The 22,306-nt window shown below is 47.2% G+C and overlaps 1 protein-coding gene across 3 annotated transcripts in view; it reads left to right on the top strand.

Moving 5' to 3' along the window:
• The window catches only part of LOC146865554 (baculoviral IAP repeat-containing protein 1-like), a 1,189,967-nt gene that overhangs the window by 1,019,699 nt on the left and 147,962 nt on the right, over positions 1-22,306 (top strand). The window lies entirely within an intron of this gene.

Consider the following 22,306-nt stretch of genomic DNA (forward strand, 5'->3'; position numbering starts at 1 on the left):
GAATTGTCACACTTGTAGGAGTGCAATGGTTACTTCTTGTTTTGGTACTGTCATTGGCAGAGCTAACGGGGGCAATAAGAGGTGCCAGCTAGAGTGGGCTCCCGAGAAGTGCCTTGGCACTCACTTTTTTTTACAAATGAAGCAATGGGGTAAAATAATGGTTTGGGGTAGTGGGGAGTTTTTGGGAAATCGATAAAATTAAGTAGCTATGGAAGACAGATGTTTATGTTCTCTAGCTTTTAAAGCTTAATAAAAAAGACAAGATGAGAGAGAGAGAGAGAGAGAGAGAGAGAGAGAGAGAGAGAGAGAGAAACTTAGGGCAATGTGTACAGAATTTCGGAATTGTGCGTTCCTGATTGCAATACTTTGCGAATGGCAATTAGTAAATCGCAGTTTATAATGTACAAGTTAGTAATAGCAATTCCTAATGGGGTCGTAAAAGACCTACCTCATGACTAATAATGGGGTAGGTCGCAATTTGTGACCAATTAGGAATTGCAGCCATCACCTGGATGTGGGCATGGTGGGGTCAGCAGACCCCCATAACAGTAATTGCTTTTTTTTAATGCAGCCCGTTTGCCTTATAGGAAACAGGGTGTGTTTCAAAAAATAAAATGAAACATTTAAGTTTCATTTTTTAAGAGTATGGACTGGTTCCTTCTACCACTGCCTGCTCTTGAAAATTATTTGTTTCAATATTCACAAAGGGGCAGTGTTTCCATGGCGACCCTTTTTTATTTGTGATGGTTATCACCACCCATGAGGTGTCAGTAAAAATATTAATGTTTTACAATCTTAATTTTGTTGCAAAACATTTATACATTTATACATACCACTGCAATTCGTTATTTGTAAGGGACACCCTAAACATGCCACTTCCAAATACTGAATCACTAAACACAAATTGCAATTTAGTAACATGTTATCAAATCACATTTTGTGCTCTGTACATATGTAAAAGCATTTTTGCGGTCGGAAATTAGAATGTGACACAAAAATGCTTTTGTACCTATGGTTCTTAATACCTAACAGGTGCAGAATCCTTGTCTTTTTTTTATCTAAGCCACACAACCCTGTTATGTAGACAGGAACTGCATTGTATTAAAAAGAATCTGCTTTACCTGAGGCCCAAAGCCACCAAATAGTTTGAAACTATACTGCAGATACGTGGGAGAGGGAAAATGTTCTTGTTTTCTGATCCTTATCCGGCGTGGGAGTTCTTAAACTCATGGAAGGATAGGATTGTCAATCTGAGGGAGGAAACATATAGTTAACTAAAATCACTGTGTGCAAAGTTCATGACTGTGGGTCCGCCTGAATCCGAATCCCACAAAAGGGCTGGAGGAGTCATGTTCAGAGACTGATCTTTGGCCAGTGATGGAATAAAATGTCTGAAATTTGAACTGTGCTGCAGCCGCAGACCGTACAGGTAACAGCGGTGGGGCGGTGGGGCCGTGTAAGGGAGGATTTCGAAGGACGATGCAGAGAGAAAATGAAATAAATAATATATTTTCCCTCAGCAACGTCCCTCGAAATCCCCTCTTACACGGCCCCATACCACCCCACCGCTGTTACCTGCATGGACCACGGCTGCTGTGCTGTTAGAAATGTTTATTGTGCACCTGTAGCACTCTATATCTTTCCACAACCCATCCACTATCAGAAATGCTTTGGTGCCATTTGTCATGCACATGTGGAAAGCATAATACATTGTATATCCATATTATTGATACAGGTGTAAACTTACAGCCAGATGTGTTACAATGTAAATTTGATTCACTCTGATGTGCTCTGGGAGCTTTATGTGCATTTCTGATTTTAAAAGATTTAACACTAAACAAGCACACTTGAACAACACACAAATACAGCAATTAATGGAAAGAAGTGAGCCAAAGGTTCTCTCAGGTTCCCTTAGTTCTCCCTTTACAAAATGTGGCTGTTTTTCCAGCTGATCGTCCCCTCTTTATTACTCACAAGTTTTCTTCACAGTTCTTTAACCCAAAGTGAGCACCAACTTTGTGCTCCCTCATGCTTTTCTGATACAGTGTTTCTCGTCACATTAATTTGTCCTTCCATTATCGAGAATTATTTGGACTTACTAAGCGCTGACATGTAAAGTTATGCTTAGGCATGATTTCAATCTCTTGATAAACTCTGCAAGCAACAAACAATCTATTGAAATGATAGGAGTATTCAGAATCCCTGGGCTTTGCCCAGTCCATTTCCTCTCCTACTCACTCAACGGGATACACGTTGGACCTTGTGTTCTCATGTGGCGTGGAAGCTTTGAATAACACAGTCAAACCCAAATCATGGACAACCATACACAAATGACGCTTTTTGCAATAGACTAGTGCAATCAAACGAGAATAAAATCCGATTGGTGTCCGAGTACCAAACCAACACAGGTGACAAAGGAGGAAATCGGCTATCAGGTTTCACAACGTTCACAATCTCTACCATCTCATTAGTTGTAACAAACGGTTAACGGCCCGGGTCGGATTGGTAAGGATGACATTTGGGCAATGGCCAAGAGGCCGGTATACGACTTCCAGCTGTGGGCTGCTTTCTTGGGCAGCCTGGCAGCTGATTTGGGCGGTGTCTGTGCTGTTCAGATGTGGTCAGCGGCCCAGTGGGTGCCTGAGTGGCCTTTCTGGAGTCAGATGGGCCTCTGTTTCACCAATGGGGCTGAGGGGGCGTGGCCAAGATGGTGCCGGAGTGACTGCACAACTCTGGAGCTCCGCCGGGTGAGGCCCTTTCATCAGCGTTAATACAGCCCCTGCTGACCCAAACAAGCCGGGTCAGCTCCTACAAGGTGGGCTGAACACAGGAGCGGCCAGCAGTGCACGAGAGGGCGGCAGATTAACTTTGCGGTGTCTGCCGCGGACCTGCAGCGGGAACCTCAAAATGGCAGACCGCGGCCTGGAGTGATGAGTGGGCCAAGGCAGGAACGACAAAGCAGACACCAACCGGCAGCCAACCCACAACTGAGTGAGTGGCGCTTGTGGGGAGGGTGGAATGCCCCTGCGGCGCCTGGAAAAATCTGAGGAGCGCGACCGCCGATCTGGAGCCAGCGACTGGGAAGCAGGCTAGCCCAGAAGCCCATGGGGTGAGCCTGATGTGAGAGGTGACGGCAGCACTCGCGGCCCACGGAAAGCAGAGGCCCAGGGTGGCTTACAACCAGATTGCAACAAAGCGGGCAAAACAGCCCAAAAGGAGTGACAGCAGGGCTCTGACCCCTGAATCACGTCTGTGAAAGGCAAGGTGTCCCACGGGTGTGACATGGCCACCAGGAACAAAGCGCGATCCTGGGAACATTGGAAGAGCAGAAGCTTGGAAGACGGAGATTGCCATGACCAAAGCCAGCCCTGGAGCAGCTCGGATCTGCTGACACGGGGCGATAGAGCTGAGCTGCCCCACCAGAAAGGAAGCAGGGACGGAGGGAACGCCCCTGGGCCTGCAGCAGGAGCAAAGAGGCAGGGAGGTGGCATAGGAGACTCCTGACCTGGGAGGGACCGCAATACCTCTGGGGGCTGTCGAGGCCCTTGGGGTTGATGCGAGTGAACATGTGTGAAAGGCAAACAGGGCAGAGGGAGGAGACACTGACTCCGAAAAGACCTGGGCAGTGGCAGGGAGCTTGCTCCGGCAGGGCACGGCTGAGTGGCACCTGGAGGGGCCCTGTAGATTGTACGTGGGAGTGGGGTTGGACGGCAGCAGCTAGCCGCAGGCCAGACCAGGACCCTCAGATTGGCGGCCCCTGGCCCTGCTCACAGAGACAGGCCCTGAAGCCACCAGGCCCCTCAAAATATGGCCACGGGTCAGACAAAAAAGGACAGCTCCATAAAGGATCTATTGGGGAAAGTGGGTACCAAGAGAATGGAAACAAGCTCCGAATCCCCCCCAAGAAACACGAGCAACATGGCCTTACCAAAAGACGCAGCAGCGGCTCCAGAACCAGTTACGTGCCAATTCATGGAACAATTGTTCGGCACCCTGCAGAATGACTTCACGGCCCTCCGCCAGGAAGTGGCGACGGATATTAGAGCCTTGAGACCTCAGGTGACGGAGTTGGGGGACAGAGGAGATACCCTCGAAAGAATGGGGGATGGTAGAGAAGAGGAGCTACAAGACCACGCTCGTGAGCTCTTGGAATAAGAGAACAGAATGAAGAACTGTGCTACCGGTTGGAAGACCTGTCAGGACTGAGCAGACCTTGGGTAAAGTTCAATCATTAGCCCCTACCTTCAAGATAAAAAGGGGGTACACTTTACTACAATCCCCCATTAGTTGGAGTCAAAGGGTTGGAAAAACATTTCACCGTCTTGTATCTGATGTAGGCTACCAACTGGGGGAACGCTCATTGGAAGGTTAGAGTTCTAGGGCCTCATGTAGGTAGCCAAATACCGGTCGGTAACGGCCGATTTTCGGTAAACATGCCGTTACCGACCGGTATTCAGACAAGTGAGATGTAGGAGTCCAAAAAACACTTTTCGGTAAATATGAGGCGGTAAATACCGATTCATATTTACCAAATTCCAAAATACCGAATCAGAGTTACCGAATACATAATTAACGAATCGGTAAATATGAAGTGGTAAATATGAAGTGGTAAAAATTAAAATGACATGTAGGAGCACTCGGTAATTAAGAAATCCAAGAAAATCGGTAAATAAGAGTCGGTAATTAACACGGATTGAAAGCAGGTGGTAACCATCAACAGTGCAGATAAGCAATCCCAAAATGCAACAGCGTGGACAACATGGCCGCTATGTACGTCATTGCAAGGCGCCTACGTCTACAGGCAGCAGGACTGAGGGTTTGGCGACGGGAGGAACACATCTACAGACAGCGCATCACACTATTCCAGCTGACTGATGCAGAGATACATGAGAGGTACAGGCTACACCCCGAAACCATCATGGACTTAATCAGGGACCTTCACCCACTCCTGGACCAGCCAATAAGAAGGGCGCACGCCATACCCCCACATGTGCAGGTGCTCTGCAGCCTACATCTGCTGGCATCCGGCAGTTATCAGGTGGTGATAGCTGCGGTGGGTGGGGTAACCCAGAGTTGCCTGTCACGTTTCTTCAGGAAGTTCCTGGATGCCATGATGCAGAGAATGCACCACTACATAAGCTTCCCAAACACACAGGCTGCACTGCAGAAAACAAAAACAGACTTTTATCACATGGCACAGTTCCCCCATGTCATCGGCTGTATTGATGGTACACACATCCCAATCTGTCCACCAGCTGACACAGAGCACATCTACAGGAACAGGAAGTCCACCCACTCCATCAATGTGCAGGTGATCTGTGATGCAGGGAACATCATCACAGATATTGTTGCAAAGTATCCTGGGAGCACCCACGACTCTTACATCTTCCAGAATAGTGGGATCTACACACGACTGAGTGCCGGAGAATTCGGAGAGGGATACCTGCTAGGTAAGTAACAGTGACGCCCCTTGAAACCTGCAAATCATAGTGTATAGAGGCATGTTACTGATGGTTCCCTTTTACTCATCTAGGCGACAGTGCATATGCATGCCGGTCATTCATCCTCACTCCCTACCTACACCCAGCAACCCAGAGTGAGAGACGATACAACGTGGCACACAAAACAACACGCAATGTGGTGGAGCGCACGTTTGGACTACTGAAGAGCAGGTTCCGCTGCCTGCACAAGAGCGGAGGCGCACGCCAGTACAAACCCATCACCTGCTGCAAGATCATTGCCACTTGTGCAATGCTGCACAACCTTGCCACGAAAAAAGGTACAGATGTGGAACTAACATATTTTGAGGACAACGAGGATGAGTCAGGCCAGCCAGAGGGCAACGCAGCTAGAGTGCCAACTGCAATCGATGGGAGAGAGAGACGGGCAGAGATCACATGCAACTATTTCTGAGTAAGTGAGGGGACACAGCGAGTTGTGAGAAGTCATGACGTAGTTTTAATGTGGCACCACGCCATGAACACATGAACAAGCCAATCTGGCAATATCCCATCTATACAAGGAGTAAGTCCAGGGTTACGTCACCCAATGGGAAGTGGCTAAGCAGGGCTACATCAATGTTTGCGCATACGCGCTGCAGTGGTGGATTGCACGGCCTGTGCATCCTCACTAGAGCCAACCCCAAGCCGCCTGCTGCTCCTGCGTGCTTCTGGGACGGGGGGTGTGATGCTGCTCCTGCTGCTGGTGTCGATGCTCTCCGCAGCATCCCCTGCAGCAGTTGTCGACGCCTGACTAGTCAATAGCACCCCTAGTGCACTTGTCACCTGCACCATCCCCCGAGACAGGTCGCTGCAGCACTGTGTTAGGCCCTCCTGCATCGTCACAGAGCGCCGGCACAGTAGAGAAGTCGCAGTTGCCAGACGGTTGAGTGCCCTGCTGGTAGTGTCCCTTCTCTGGCGTTCCCGGCGCCGTGCTTCGATGTCAGCATCTAATTTGCTGCACAACTGCTGGATTGACTGGGACATGTCCCGAATGCCCGCAGCCATGCCGCTAATGTTATTGTCCATGTTGACTAATGTTGTTTTCATCACCCGCATGTGCCTCTGGACTGACATGACTGCCTTTGATTGCAGGCGCTGTTGTTTCAACATTTGGCCCTCGAGACCCAAGAAGACACCATGGCCGTCAATGGGTGCTGGTGGACTCTGGACACGCGACCTGCGGCGCCCTCTTGCTCCCGTCTGTGCTGCCTGTGAGGTGTGGGGCACAGTGGCATGGCTCCCTTCCTGGGGCCTGGTGCGGTCTTCTGGGCCCATGCTGTCGTCTGACGAGGTGTCTAAGGCTCGTAGCCTGGCTGCTGGACGCCTCCTCATTCTCACACCTGCAAGCGGAGATGTGGCCGGTGATTCGAACATGAGTGGCGATGCTGGCTCTGGTTGAGGTGATGCTGGCTCTCGGTGAGGTGATGCTGGCTCTGGGTGCGGCGAGGCTGGCTGTGTTGGTGGTGCGGCCGCCAGTGGGCCTGCTCCCTGGTCTGAACTTGTGCTGGCTAGAGGTGATATTTGTGGCCGGTGTGCCGTCTCTCCTGCAGCATGCCCTGTCCTGCATGATGTCACATCTGTGGACAGAAATACAACATTGGCTCAGTGTCCCCGAAGGGCTGCATTGCAAGCGTCACAATAAATCATTTCACATTCCAAAATGTCCTCTGTCTCCTTGTGCCTCGAGTGCGTGACATGCCTTGTTGCCCTGTAACATTTACGTCATGGTTAGTGTTACCCTGACTACATCTCCCGGAATGCATTGCCTGTCTGCACTGACACGTGTGGACTGCAGTGTGATTCTCGTTTCACAATGGGGGATGTGGGATAGGGGTAGGGGGGGCTACATTGCTGTGCTTTCGTCTTACCTTGGTGTGTTGCGGCTCTGGCAGAGCTGTCGGCGTCCCCAAGACCCACGACGCTCTCTTGCTCGATTGTGGCCGCCACCAGCTCCTCCAGTTCGGTGAGGGCAGGTGCCCTGTTGGTTCCACCTCCGGTCTGGCTGGCCTCCTTCTGGATGTCGCCCATCTTCCTCTTGGTTACAATCCTCAGGTCATACCAGCGCTTTTTGAGGACCTCAATGTCCCTGTGGGTCACTCCCACAGCATTGACCTGCGCCTGGATGGCCAGCCATATGTTGCGCTTTTCAGCCTCAGGCACTTGCAGGGATTGCCTTCCAAACAGCTTCTGGTGCTGCTTCACCACCTCCTCCACCAGCACCTGGAGTTCCTTGGGGCTAAATTTCAGCTTCCTCCTCCTTTCCCCTCCGTCTCTCTGTGTTCTCTGGCTGGACATGCTGTTCGTTTTCCCGCTCGCACAGGCAACGGCTCCCTGCCTCTCCTCTGCACTCAAAGCCTCTCCAGGGTCGGCTAATTATGTACACCTGCCTGGGTGTGGCCACTTCCTGGTTGGGTGGGCTGTCGTTGCACAGGATTAGCTGTTTCGTCAAGTCATGTGATTTTATTTACCGAATCCGTACATACCGATTCGGTATTTTCCGATTCGGTAAATACCACCTCGGTATTTTCCGATTCGGTAAATACCACCTCGGTATTTTCCGATTCGGTAAATACCACCTCGGTATTTACCGATTCGGTGAATTCCGATTCGTGATTACCGAATGTTACCGAATCGGTAACTTTTACCGAATTTTTACCTACATATAACTTACCGATTCTAATTTACCGATTCGGTACGGCTCGGTATTTAAGAACCGGTAAAATTTATTTACCTACATGAGGCCCCTAGTGTTTTATGTCTTCCAGCTAACTCAGCTATTTCGCGCACGAGCATTTAGAATGCTGCGCACTTCAACTGTCGTTTGACCGGAGACTGACGTATCTTCAGTCTGCTCGTCGAGGAAATCTTCCTGAAGCCTTGAAACATCCTGATTTCTCCCCGAATCCTAACTGTATAGTTTTGCTCGCATTTCCGTATTTCTTCCCTGCGAGGAATTATTCAGTTTACGAACTTCATTCAGGTACCCTCTCGTATTTCTTGTTCACTGTGCACCGTTCCTGAGAGGACATTCTTGAGCGGGTAAGCGTCTATTTTTTTTCACGTTCGCTTGCCTAGCGAGAGAGTGCTCAATTCTTGCCTTCGTTATTGAACCCTTTTTGCTTTGAAAATAGACTGCAGTTTTTTGAGGCATGTTGTGTAGGCACTAGAAAAAGCAGCTACGACCTTCACGAACTTTCAGAGCAATTGATTTTCGAATTCTATCTGTATCTGGAGCCTACTATTAGCTTTGTTTTTTTCCCTTCTACTAAGATCCAATTTCAGCATGCGCCATTACTAAGACTCTCTATTCAGCATGTGCAACTAATTTCTCATCTATCTAGGCGCAGTATTCCCATGGACTAACAAACTCATAACTGCTCAGTTTGACTGAGGCTTACTTTTTCCTTAAATCTTCCAAGTCATTTTTGTCATCAAGTAGATAGAAATGTATATATATATATTTGTACTTACCTTCACCTCTGCGGAGTCTTCAGTACCAGTTGGATATTCTGCAAAAGAAAGAAAAGACAGGACTAAATTACCATAATTACTGGTTATTTTCTAAACTCTCCTAAAAGAAAGAAGAAAACAAGATAGTACTTAACCAGCTCAGAGAGGGGCAAATTTCCACTCACATCCAGGTAAATCACTAGTTTAAGGGGAGACACTTAGAATATGTAGGGTAATTAGAATTGTAATAACTTCTGCTTATCGTTACAGGTGTGCCCACTCATTCCAGGAGAATAGCAGTGAAGTCACCGGTGTGGCAGTCTCTCTTGTTTGTTTTTCCCATTCCCCTTTCCCCCTCATCTCTGAGTCCAGAGCTGTCTGGGTTAAAGGTGTTGGGGAGCTGGGAAAATATCTTCGTGGTGCTCCCTCAGCTGTTCGGTTCCCACGGGATCAGGAATTCCAGGTACTGCATCTTGACAAGACCTAGAGAATAGATCCCGATGCTCCAACATCCGCATTAAGGGGGTCCCACTTCAGGCGGATGCGAGAAAACTGGAGGTCCTTGTAATATGACTCTTCAGACAGGTGGCACCGGAACTGCGGGACAACGATATCCCCCCGGACCACACACTCAGGGCAGGGCACCCGGGTCGGCCACAGGACATCCTCACATGTCTCCACTTCTACACACAAAAGGAGAAAATTATGGTAGCAACTCAAGATACCGATGTCATATCCTTCAAAGGGATACAAGTTGGCATCTTTCAAGACCTGTCACCGCTTACTCTTCAGAGACACAGGGCGCTGTGGCTGGCCACCACCTTCTTGAGGGAAAAGGGGGTCCGCTACAAATGGGGTTATCCATTCCGGCTGTCCTTTGTCTGGAACCAGGCAACACACATAGTTCGCACGCTGGAGGAGGCAAGATCAGTCTTGGGCCCGGATATAGCATCAGAGGACGAACCGGGGGACACTCAGAAGAACCAGAAGGCCAGGTCCCGGAGCAGATCACAATGTCAGCGCCGGGCCAAAAGGGAACTCACAGCAAAACCCACTGAATCCGAAAGTACCAGAGAAAGGGAGGCACCCCTTAGGCAACTTCAGCAGCGCAAGGAAGGGTCAGACGCAGGAGGATCTAAGGCTTGCAAGGAAGCTGGCTGGCTGGTCTGGAGGCAGCAGGTTTCGGCTAGGTGGCCCTCGCCTGGTGGGGCTCCCCCTCTCCTTTGGAACTGGAAGCATGGAGAGGGCTGAATGCCAGGCTCACGGACCCACCCTACTTGGACACTCTCCCGGCTATGGGAGCATACTGTTACAAGTTATTTACTTGTTATTATCTACTTTCTCTGGGTTCTTTATATTTGTTTTGCCCACCCTATCAGGAGCATAATAACTATACCCCTGGGAGACAAGCTAATAGACTATAGCAAGGGCCTTTCACTGCGGGGTCTGGAGGACAGGCTGGGATGCCCGCCCACTGGCTCTCATTTTCTGGGACCCACTCCCGGGGGGGAAGAGACATCATGGTGGGATTATGGCCTGGGGCTTCACGTCCTCATAGGGGTAATCGGGTGGCCTCACCTCTCACAACACCCCCAGGAGTCACTGGTTTGTGCCTGAGTCTGATAGGCCATCCCCTTTGTATTTGCTCGACAACCCCCTTTCCTGTCTCAACAAGTGTACCACTGGCCACTTCTTTGGGTTTATTGAGCAGGGAATGTCACCCACTTTATTTATTTATTTAGTGTTTTATATAGCGCGGACATGACCCAGAATGGGGTATCAGAGCGCTTTACATTTACCTATCAATAGACAGTTGAGTTACCAGTCAAGTCATCAAAAATCCATAGTTGTCCATTGTTTTTGAGAAAAACATTAAGGCATAATATACTTATGTACGACACACAACATTAAGGCATAATATACATATGTACGATCCACAACGAGGATAAAGTTCACTAAGAATTTGCATTTGTAGAATCTTGGCGGATGAATGAAAATGGAGTGACAGTTGAGATTAAGGGAGATATTTACTCATATAAAAAGATTTGGCTTCCTGTTTGAAAGAGGAGATGGACGAAATTCTCCTAATGTTCGGGGGAAGAGCGTTCCAAATTCTAGGCGCTGCCCCTGAAAAAGCTCGGTCATAAGTTCTTTTCTTATGGGACCGGGCCGGTTTCAATAGTAGGTCTTCATGACTCCGGGAGATGCGGCATCCTCCTGATAGTGTGATTTTCTGGGCTAGGTACACTGATGTGTTGTAATGTATCGCTTTGTGAGTGATGTAATCTATTTTTAGATTTATTCTTGCTTCATAAGGCAGCCAGTTAAGCGCCTTCAGATGGGGGGTGATGCGGTTGAATTTTCTGGAGCCAGTTATAAGTCTTGTGGCCGCATTGAAACAGGCTTTCAGAGGGGCTGTTGAGATCTTGGGGAGACCAGCTAGAGTTGTGCAACCATACTCGATCCTTGAAATTACTAGTGCCTGGACTGCTGTTTTCAGGTCTGAGTTGTTTAAAAAAGGTTTCGCTTTTCTGAGGTAACTTAAATGGAACCGGGCGTTTTTTTGCTATCATTTTGATATGTGATAACATGTTCATATTTATGTCTAGAACAATTCCCAAGGATTTGGTGGAGTCAACAATCCTCGGAGTACAATTTAGTGCCGTGATCAGGCTGGTCCATTCTCGGATGTTCGTAGTGCTTTTCTGGGGGGAAAACAACAGGAATTTGGTTTTATGTGGGTTGAGCTTCAGGTGATTACTGGTTAACCAGTGGATGGTTCTCTTTAATGCCTTGTTAATGATTCCTATCTCTTCTGGCGATGTGATCTTGATGTACAGCTGTGAGTCATCTGCGTACATGTGGAATGAGATGTTTGCTTGTTGTAAGGTTTTTGCGAGTGGCTCTACGTACAGATTGAATAACGCCAGGGATAGAGTTGAGCCCTGAGGAAATCTGATCGCATTACTGGATGACGCTGATAATGTTTGGTTGACTATGAATTTTTGCGATCTGTTCTCTAAGAATGAACTAAACCATTTTAGGACTGTACCATCTAATCCCATCCTATTTTTCATGCAATCTAGTATTTTAGCTTGGTTTACCGTGTCCATTGCCGATGAAAGTTCGAGCAGGATTAGAAGGCAGGTTTCGTTTCGAACGAGGGCAAGTAGAGCATCATCCACGATGTGCAGCATTGCTCTTTTCCGTACTATGGTTAGGTCTAAATCCTGATTGGAAGTCACTTAACAGATTGAATTCTGAGATATGATGGCTCAATTGTTGTTGAACACATTTTTCCAGGACTTTGGCTAGCATGGGAATGTTTGTTACTGATCTGAAGTTGTGTGGGTCAGTGGGGTTCTCTGTTGCTTTTTTAGGATTGGAGTGACTTGCCCTGTTTTAAGCCAGTGCGGTATTAAGCCTCCTTGAGCTAGCGAAGCATTAATGATCTTTGTCCATGAGGGGATGAGCAGATGGTTTATTGTAGACCAACACTTTGCCGGTAGAGGATCGTTGTAGTGATTGTTTGGTTTAGTGGACAAGATGATCTTTGCAATGTCTATCTTTAAAAGGCTTGAATTCTGACCATCCAGAGTTATTTTTAAGCATTTCACGCTCTGGTTAAGGTTGATGCTCATCTGAGGTGCTTTTAGTGATCCAAAGGCATTCAGCTGCTTTTTTGAGCTCCCCTTCCATCGATTTGGCTTTGGCGGTGAAAAAGGAGGAGAAATCTTCACTGCTTATATTCGATTTTGTAGTTGTTGGTGCAGATTTGGCCGTTTTATTGGATTGATTTTTTTGTAGATTGAATATTTTCCTTCGTCTGTTTTTCGCATTATCCAGGTCTTTCCTGAAGAAGACTTTTTTTGAGTTTCGAATGCTTTTATTGTATGCTTTTCTGGTCTGTCTTAGTTAGATGAGATGGTGTGAGGAAGGGTGTTGTCGTCATTTCCGTTCTGCGGATCTGAGTGAGCGCCTTTCTTCACTGAGGGCGCCATTAAACCACGGGTTTTTCTCTTTGTCAGGGATCCTTTTGAATTTTAACGAGGCTAAGTCTTCAATTATATTGACATTGTATTTTTGTAGTACTCGATGAGGACACTAACGTCCACCATATTACTAGGAGGATGCAGTTCTGTCTCACAGCGTGCTGCGATGTTCTCCATGTTGAGCCCTCTAGTGCAGAGGTCTTCAAACTTTTGGATGCCGAGACCCCCATGTCAACATTTTGAGGCGTAAGGACCCCCTCGTGACAAAAATCTCTAAACCTGTTGACTAAATTGTGTGGGATGAAAACGTAAATGAGGTTATGTGATGCAGCGTATTTTGGGATAGCATTGCTTCATTATTTTGACATTTTTTACACACAGTAACACCGAGGAAAGATTTCACCCAATCAGTACCCATTTATAGCCAAAATACAGAAATTATCATCAGAAAGTTTTCAAGTCAACCTTTGTGAAGGGCCTTCCACTCTGCAGCAATACGTGCTGCCACATTAGAAGCTCACCTGACCCTGACCGGGAGAAGCAGGGGTCCCTTAAAACCCTGGCGGTTTTGTGCAGAGTTAAACAGTTTACCCATGCAGCTTTCCTCTCACCCCCTCCCTTCCATCCCTCTCTCCTCTCCTAACCCCGGATCCCTCTCTTACTTTGCAGGCCATTTTCTTTCACCCCTTTTTACAACTTCTGAATTCTCCCCATTCAACCTCTCACTTCACCTTTAATCACCTCTTGCCATTCTGTCTTTTCACTGCCCTCATCTCTAACAGTCTCTCTCATTTATCTCATGACCGCTCTGGCCCTGTCACCTCCCGTGCCCCTCAGCACTTCTCATTCACCTCGTCTCTCCATTCAATTTTTTGTCTATTTGTATCTTACACCTCTCCAGTCCCCCCATTCCTATTTCACATCTCCCCTTTGTTCTAACAAAAGCCCTCACCTTTGGATCACACTCACTTCTTGCGTGTCCACACTTCTCTTCGGCAATTCACATTTCTCCTCATCCCTGACCTCTTCAATCAAATTCTCTCACTCCCTTGCTGTCCTCTCTCATCCTCTCATCTCTCCTCACCAAGCATACGGGTCGGACCCATATGCTCCTCTCGGCATGTGCCACTCTGCTTATTGTTCCCTAATTCAAGAAGGCATGAGTTGTCTGTCTCGCTGTTTTGATGCAGGCCGCACAGTTATGGAACGTGCACCCTCCTTTGCTTCGCTCCACCAAGAATCTATTATCCTTTAGGAAGATATAAATACCTTTCTCTATGCTCTGTAGGTTATCCCATTTGGCTGGTCCTCCTTCTGTGTGTTTCTCATTAGCCCCAGGACATCTTTTGGTAACAGCAGTGCACTACAAATGTAAATAATAATAGGCAGAAGCAGGGGAGCCACTAGACCAGAACTTCAGAGGGGGGGGTGCTAACACTCCCAGTAAGGGCTGGTCCTAATACTGGTCGCACCCGGTGCAACAGTCTTTTTTGATGCCCCACCCCCGTTTCCTCCTTCTCCATGAATTCCTTCACTGCCACTCACCAACAATGCACTGCATCTCTCTATAGCACCTTTGTGACAAACGTTTCATTTTTTATAGCACTACTCATAGTTTACTCACACTCATTTCTGTGATCTGCATGGTACATATTCTTTGTAGCAGGCACATTAACCCTCTGCACTGTGTGGGTGACAAGAGTGCCCATGTGAGTGCACGGTGAGCGATGCAACAGTGTGAGAGTAAGGCAAGAGGAGTGACTGCAGGGTGAGTGAGGTGGCGTATGAATTTGGGTGCGGATGCAAGTTCAGAATGGGATGAATGAATGTATGATTACTGATGGGCTTGTTTGAGTGAGTTGCATATTGAGTAGTGAGTAGTGAGTAGTAAGACACCAGACACTGCCCAGCTGAGCCCCCAGCAGCTCGAGTTTCACTGCAGCAGCCCAGACTGAGACACATGACAGGGGAAGACGGAGGGGTGGGCTGAAGCCCTTGGGCCTGGGCCGAAGTGTGACTGGGAAGGCGCGACCCCCTTTGCATCACTCCACGGCCCCCCTGGGGTTCGCGCCCCACAGTTCGAAGACCCTTGCTCTAGTGTCACAAATCCATTTTCTGGGTTTTATTGGTTATGACGAGGCTTTAGTTTTCATGAAGGGTATTTGGAAAGTAACGATGTGATGGTCAGACCAGTTGCAGGGGGTAATTTCAATATTATCGATAGCTTTTTCTTTGGCTATGATCCAGTCTAAGGTAGAGCCTTTGGAGTGGTTTGGAAGATGACATTCTTGGACCAGTGACTGATCTTTGAGGAAGGCTTTACGTTAATTGATCTGATTGTCCGTATGACCCTCCCAATGAGGATTGAAGTCTCCCAAGAAAATATCATTAGAGTTAGGAGTAGAGTTTGCTGTGATGATTTCTATCAGCTGGTCTATGAACCTGGTATTGTTGCCTGGGGGGTGGTAGAAAGTGTGAAGTTTGCTGTTTTGATTGGTAGAGGATCTTAGGGACACACTGAGATATTCACAAGACTCTAGGGGGTCAGATTGTATTTTCGTAATGGCAATGTCAGATCTATATATATAGGCGATGCCTCCCCCTTTTTTATTGGCCTGTCTAGTCTCATAATGCAATAGTTTGGGGGGACTAGTAGATCTAGGCATGGAGAAGAAGAGTCAGATAGCCATGTTTCAGTTAGGTTTGTTACGTCAATTTCTTGGTTTAGTATGAGGTCGGCTACGGCTGTCGCATGTTTCTTTACTGATCGACAATTTAGTAGTATACACCGAATGTGTTTCTGTGGTTTGATTGTTGGCAAGTTTTGCTTTTCAGGAATTATTAACACATTTTTAGGTTGTTCAGATTTAGCATTCTATTGCTTGTCTTTGCAGTTCTGCATGCGTTAGTTGGGACTGACTGAATACTGTCCTCATCTGAATTAGTCGAAGGAATGGGGGATGGTTCATATGATAGTAATAGGGTTTGTATCTCATTGTCTGTTCGATAACTAAGTTGATCACGAGGACGGAATAGTCTGTTTGCCGCTACCATTGGGATAGAAATTACTTTATTCTGGGTTTTGTGATTGGATTTCTGTAGGAGATCCAATTTCGCTAGACATTTTTCAGATAGGAGTAGAAGGTTCTTCATGTCTCTAGTAGCGGATTGCATGGCTTTATACATCTTGATGGATTGCGAGTTGAGATTGTTGGTCTCTATCCTTGGGTGCCGGGCCCTGCGATATTCAGACTCCATTGTAGGTTGAGGAGTGATAGATGGATGTATGGGTAACCGTGATGGAATACTGGCATAGATGGGCTCTGGTGGATTGTAGCTACAGTCTGGCTTTTCTGTGCATCTTTCTTTATATCTTGTTGCTGCTTCGCGTTTCTTAGTGGCGGACCTATGAGAACATCTCCAGTTATCCTGGTCGAAGTCTGTTGATTCCCTCCTAATGACTGTTTCTAGTAGATGGTTAGAATCGGTGTTTGGGCTTGATTCAGAGCTGAGGTCTTTGTGGTTAGTGTGGGGTGATGTAGCTTTAGATAGCTGAGCGCTGTTACTGATAGCATTAGAGCAACTGGAATCCTGTTTTGTCTGTTCGCGCTCATTAGCAGTGTTGTTTTCTATCCAAACAGATTGATTGAACTGTTGGGGTTCATTCGCGATGACGTTTTCAATCACAGCAGAATGAATCCTGTGTGGGGAGATGGCTTGCAAGTTGTTATTTGGTTGGATTCTAGATGGAGGGCTGTTAAGGGGATGTTCTTATAAGGTTGAGAAATATTCGTCAAATCGTTCTAGATCTTTGTTGGCGGCTTGAGTGAGAATCGTGCCATTTTTGTAGTATGTTATACTTAGTATTGCTCTTAATGTCCGAGAGGGTGTTCTTAGCATCTTAGTGCCATAAGGAATGTTTCTTAGTTCCTGTACCTTCAGTAGATTATTTAGGGAATTTTGCCATTTTAGAAGTGAAGACTATAAGGTCATTAATAATAGTGACTTTTTTTATATTGAAGGATGTGTCTAAAATTAAGGTTTCTGGGTTTCTTCTAAGCAGATTATGTTTAAAGGCTTTGGAGGCATTTTTAGAGAGGTTAGGGGGTTACGAAATTGAATAGGAGTTCTTTCCTTCAGGTTTCAGATGGGTCCTGTCATGATTAATAATTTTGATCTCATTATTAATAATCTTCTATTTTTCTAATAATCTTATGGCCGCTGGACGAATATAGAGTCTTAAATTAAGTTTTTCCTTAGTAGATGAATGTTCTGTGGTGGGGGATTAACATTTTAAACTGATACAGCTCATTGAATTGGGAGCTAATTTAACATGATTGCTTTAAAGTTATGTGCCAACCACGAATTTCTGTTCCAGTCTTTGTTGGTTGTCTTGGAACTCTGTTCCATAGTGCGTCCGTATCCCTGAGGGTGAATGCTTTCATTCTTTAGTTAGTCTCATTGGGGTGTGTCATTGGCCATATTCCTGTGAAGGATTGAGAAGATCTGACCACTTCAAAATGGCTGCCATCCATGGGTCCTTTTCTGTTTCCATGGCCAAAGGATCCTGGGAGTAGGGCCTGCACATGGGACTATCGGTAATCTTGTAGGCTGTAATTGGCTTTTGTAGTGTTTTCTTTCTTTTTATTTAATTATTATTTCCTTTTTTGCCATTGCTCCCCTACTGCTTGGTCCTCGATCAAATTTCAGTTTACCAATCCCCCGTCCCGCACCATTTTAGAGTCAGGCAAGGGGAGACTGGTGATGTAGCACAGGTAATTGCTGCCCTGCCCCGCATACAGCTCCCAGAAATTCGGCTGGTTCCAGCAAGCACGTACAGGCCAAACATCCAGAATCAGGATTTCCAGGACTATCGCGCGTCCCGGACCAGCGCCATTTTTAGGTCAGGCATGTAGATCATGGCGTACCATCGTAGCCCTGCGGTGCACTAGAACCTCAAAATCTTTACGTGCAGGCTAGCTACACTACTCGCACGCACACACTCTTAAAATATTGAGCCTCAGTGTCCGAGGCCTTAACACACCAGTGAAGCGACTGGCCCTGCTTACACTACTTAAAGACATCAAATGTGATGTGTGCCTCCTGCAGGAAACGCAACTAAAGCGTGCAGATTGGCAGCGTCGTAGATCATGGTAGTTTGACCAACAATATTTCTCCTCTACCTCGAAGAAGCAGGCGAGGTGGCCATCTTATTTGCGACACACCTCTCCGGGAGGGTTTTATCAACTCAGGCTGAGGTTCCGGGCAGGGTGTTATCCCTGAGGGTGGAGATTGGGAATCACACTTACATTGTGGCCTCCATATATGCCCCAAATGACAAGAGCCCTTTATTAAGAATGTCCTGGGCGACATACTGACATCCCCGGATGAGGACTTAGTAATAGGAGGGGACTATAACATTAGGCAGGACCGGTGCACTCTCAAACACATTGCAGAATTGGCTTACGGAGTTGGGCCTAGTAGACATATGGAGCGTTCATAACCCTTCCGCTAGTGAATATACTTTTACTCGAACGTCCATCAAGCCTATGCACGACAAGACTTCTTCTTGACCTCCCTCCGTATGGCACAGGCGGCAGTGACTGTGGAGATAGGAGCAGCTGCACTATTGGACCACTCCCCTGTTATGCTCTCACTGAAGATGAAGGAGGGGCGGACCTCCCAGAAGGGTGGCTTCTCACATACAAGTCCAACATGGAGCAGATCAGTAAATAAATTCAGGACTTCCTGGAACTTAACAAAAACGGAGACACATCAATCACAGAACTATGGGACACATTAAAGGCGGTGCTCTGGGGGCAGTTTCTGGCTATCACAGCAAGACTAAACAAGGAAAGGAGGGCCAAAAGGGAAAAATTGGAAAGCACGGTCAAAAGAATTAGAGGTGGTCCATCAACAAACCAGCTCCATCCAAACTAGGAGATGGCTCATGGTGGCGCGCAAGCAACTGAAGGCATTGGATATAGATAAAGCCGAATTTACACTGCTGCGCACAAAGCAGACATTTTACGAGGGGGAAATAAGGTGGGAAGGCTGCTTGCACACAAACTTCGCGCACAGGTGGATCAGCGTCAGGTTGTAGAGCTCGAGGACCAAGGGGGGGAACAGTGTACTGACTGAAGACCTTATAGCAGGCGAATTTGAAGGCATTTTCTCCGTGCTCTATACAGCCATCATAGGAGCCCTAGTGTCCCAACTCCCAGCCCCTGAGGCGGCGAAGATGGACGCCAATATTAGCTCCATAGAAATACTTCGGGCCATCCTGAACCTTCCTACGGGCAAAGCCCCGGGGGATGATGGCTTCATCCCTGAATTTTATCAAATATTCGCTTCAGCTCTTATCCCCACCCTCACTTGCCTTTATAACTCGTTTAGCGAATCTGGACAGGTCACACCATCCATGAAGCTGGCATCTATCATAGTCCTAGGGAAATCTTGCAAAGACCCTAAGAAATGTGCTTCATACTGGCCCATATCTCTATTGAATGTTGACTTTTACCAGTATACTAGCGGCACGTTTTGCACCCTACATGCAGGGCCTAGTCGACCCCGATCAATCAGGGTTCATCCCTGAAAGGAACCATAGCGATGGCACCAAAAGACTTGCCACATTCTCGATAAATCGCAACGTACACAGGTGCTGACCATAGTCCTGTCAGTCAGCAGAAAAGGCCTTTGACAGGGTCCACTGGCCTTACCTGAAGGTGGTTCTGGCGAGATTTGGGTTGGGGGAGTGGTTTCAACACTGAGTTAATTGCAACTACGCACTTTCGGAGGCAAGGGTTAGGGTAAACAATGCTTCATCTTGTCTCTTCAGGATCTCTTGAGGGACTAGACAGGGTTGCCCCCTGTCCTCCTTACTGTTTGCGCTCTATATGGAGCCGTTTACCGAGCGTGTCCGCCAACATACTAGCTTCATGGGGGTGCGTATGGGTGATAGGGAACTAACAATATCAATCTACGACGACAATGTGCTACTGATTCTGACGCAGCCGCTCATCTTTCCCCCCCCCCTTCTACCCAAGATGATGATCTGTGGGCAGGTTTCAGGCTTTAAAGTTAACTTACAGAAAACACAAGCCCTTAGCGTAACTATTCCAAGGGCGGACCAATGGAAAATCTCGGACTTGTTCCCCTTTGAATGTGCCTCCACTGGGGTAACATATTTGGGCAGAAGGATCTTCCCTACACCCGAACGCACGGCAAAAGAAAATTATGCCGCCCTCATTGCGATGCTGAGGTTGGAACTCTCGATGGAAAGTGCACACATTGTCCTGGCTCAGTAGAATAGCTGCTTTTAAAATTGCATTACTCCCCCAGGTCCTGTATGTCATGCAGACACTCCCATCACAACCCCCCATCTCGGTCTTATCTACGCTGCAACATCTCGTCCATGAGTTTATATGGGAGAAGAAAGCAAGTTTGGCATGCAGCCATACATATCTTAAGCAACAGGATGGCTGGCTTGGCGTCCCACACTTAGAAAGATACCACCAAGCAGCCCAGCTCCGGTACATCAGAGAACTGCATCAGAGAAGCACTGGTGCTTTATGGACCGCTCGATCACTGGGATCCATGTGTGGAAGGTTCTGTGGCTACCAAAGAAATATAAACCCATCGGAGATTACATCTCTCCCATAATGAGGGCAACTATGGGGGCATGGGATAGAGTACAAGAAAAACGAATCCTTTCTACGCCAACGTCTCCTTTGACCCCCTTCATAGGCCACACAGAATTATCCCCGGCATCAACAGGGGACGGCTATATTAAGTGGCAGGAAGCCAATTTCAAAAGGGTGGGAGATCTTTTTGACAAGAAGGGAGTGTTGGACTTTAAGGAGCTGTGCACAAGATATGGTATACAACACCCCCCCCTCCCTCCGACACTCAATGGCAATACTTGGCTCCGAGGCACTGGGTCACACAGCCTAATATACACCCACACGCTAACCGCCCGCTGACAGCATTTGAGAAATGGTTTGTTACCCGCTAGTCGGATAAAAGATTGCTTTCAGACATCTATAGTTTTCTTATTGCCCCTCATCACTAAAACTAAACACCGGTGCAGCATAGGTTGGAAAAGGAATGCGAAAGGGAATTTTCTGTTAAGGACTGGCAACACATAATACACAGAGCAGCATCTTCCTGCAGTACCTCCGGCAAGGAGATTTTCCTCAAAATTACCCACTATTGGTATCATACTCCAGTGATGGTTGCACATTTGGGAGGGGGCGGTAACACACAGTGCTGGAGGCAATGTGGGCAAGAGGGAACCTTAACGCATATATTATGGGGTTCTCCCAAAATCCAGCAATTATGGTCAGCAATCCTCACAGACATAGACAACATTTATGAAACCGAACTACCTAGATTTCCAACCTACATAATACTAGGACTACCCAACGCTCTAACCTTCCCCTTCAAGTCCTGGCGGGGTAGGGCTATTATATTGACCCTGGGTGCGGCTAAGCAGACGCTTTTATCAAGATAGGGCACAACTGCAATTCCAACCCACTTAGACTGGCTGCACAAGCTGTGGGAACTAGTGTGCATGGAGAAACTGACAGCAGGAGTCAGAGGAACACTACCATGCTTTGATAAAACATGAGTACAAAAAACAACGTTCACAAGGAACTCATTTTACTGAAAATTTTAAGGTTATGCAACTCAATTAGTCGCTGAGATTAAATTAATCTGATTGATTTGATTTAATCTCAGCGACTAATTGAGTTACATATCCTTAAAATTTTCAGTAAAATGAGTTCCTTGTGAACGTTGTTTTTTGTACTAATGTACTTACCCTGCTCACAAGGACGTATGGGTTGCTCTTGTCTCCTTAAATATTGATAAAACATGGAGCTCAACCATCAGATTTTTAGTGAGCAAATTTGTGGAATTGACCTGCCCGGTGTACCTGCGCGTGCGCCGCCTCACACTGGCTGTCCAGGCAGTGGAATGGCTCACTACACAAGGCCCTAAGAGAGCCCAACTACTGCAGGATAACACCTGAAACGTCGTCTGCTTTCCTGGGTTGTCGAAACCCCTCCACCCCCTTCCCTTTCTCCTTTTTTCCCTTCTTCCCTCAGTGTATTATATGTTGCAGCTCCACATTATTCACATGCTAGTTATGAGTGCACCACCAGCTTTTCTGCTAAGGTTAATTAGGATGGGCCACCTGTCTGTCGCTGTCACGGGGGTGGGGGGTGAAAGGGGGGTGGGATCTGGATCTAGTAGGGGATTTAATTCCCTAGTTGGGATGATTATTGGTGTTGCTTATTTGTTATGTAGCGTATAGGTCCCAAGAACATAAAAATATAAACTGCATTTGCACTGTTATAATAG

This window comes from Triturus cristatus, chromosome 2_1, assembly GCF_964204655.1.
Source record: "Triturus cristatus chromosome 2_1, aTriCri1.1, whole genome shotgun sequence".
In the NCBI taxonomy this organism is placed as follows: Eukaryota; Metazoa; Chordata; class Amphibia; order Caudata; family Salamandridae; genus Triturus; species Triturus cristatus.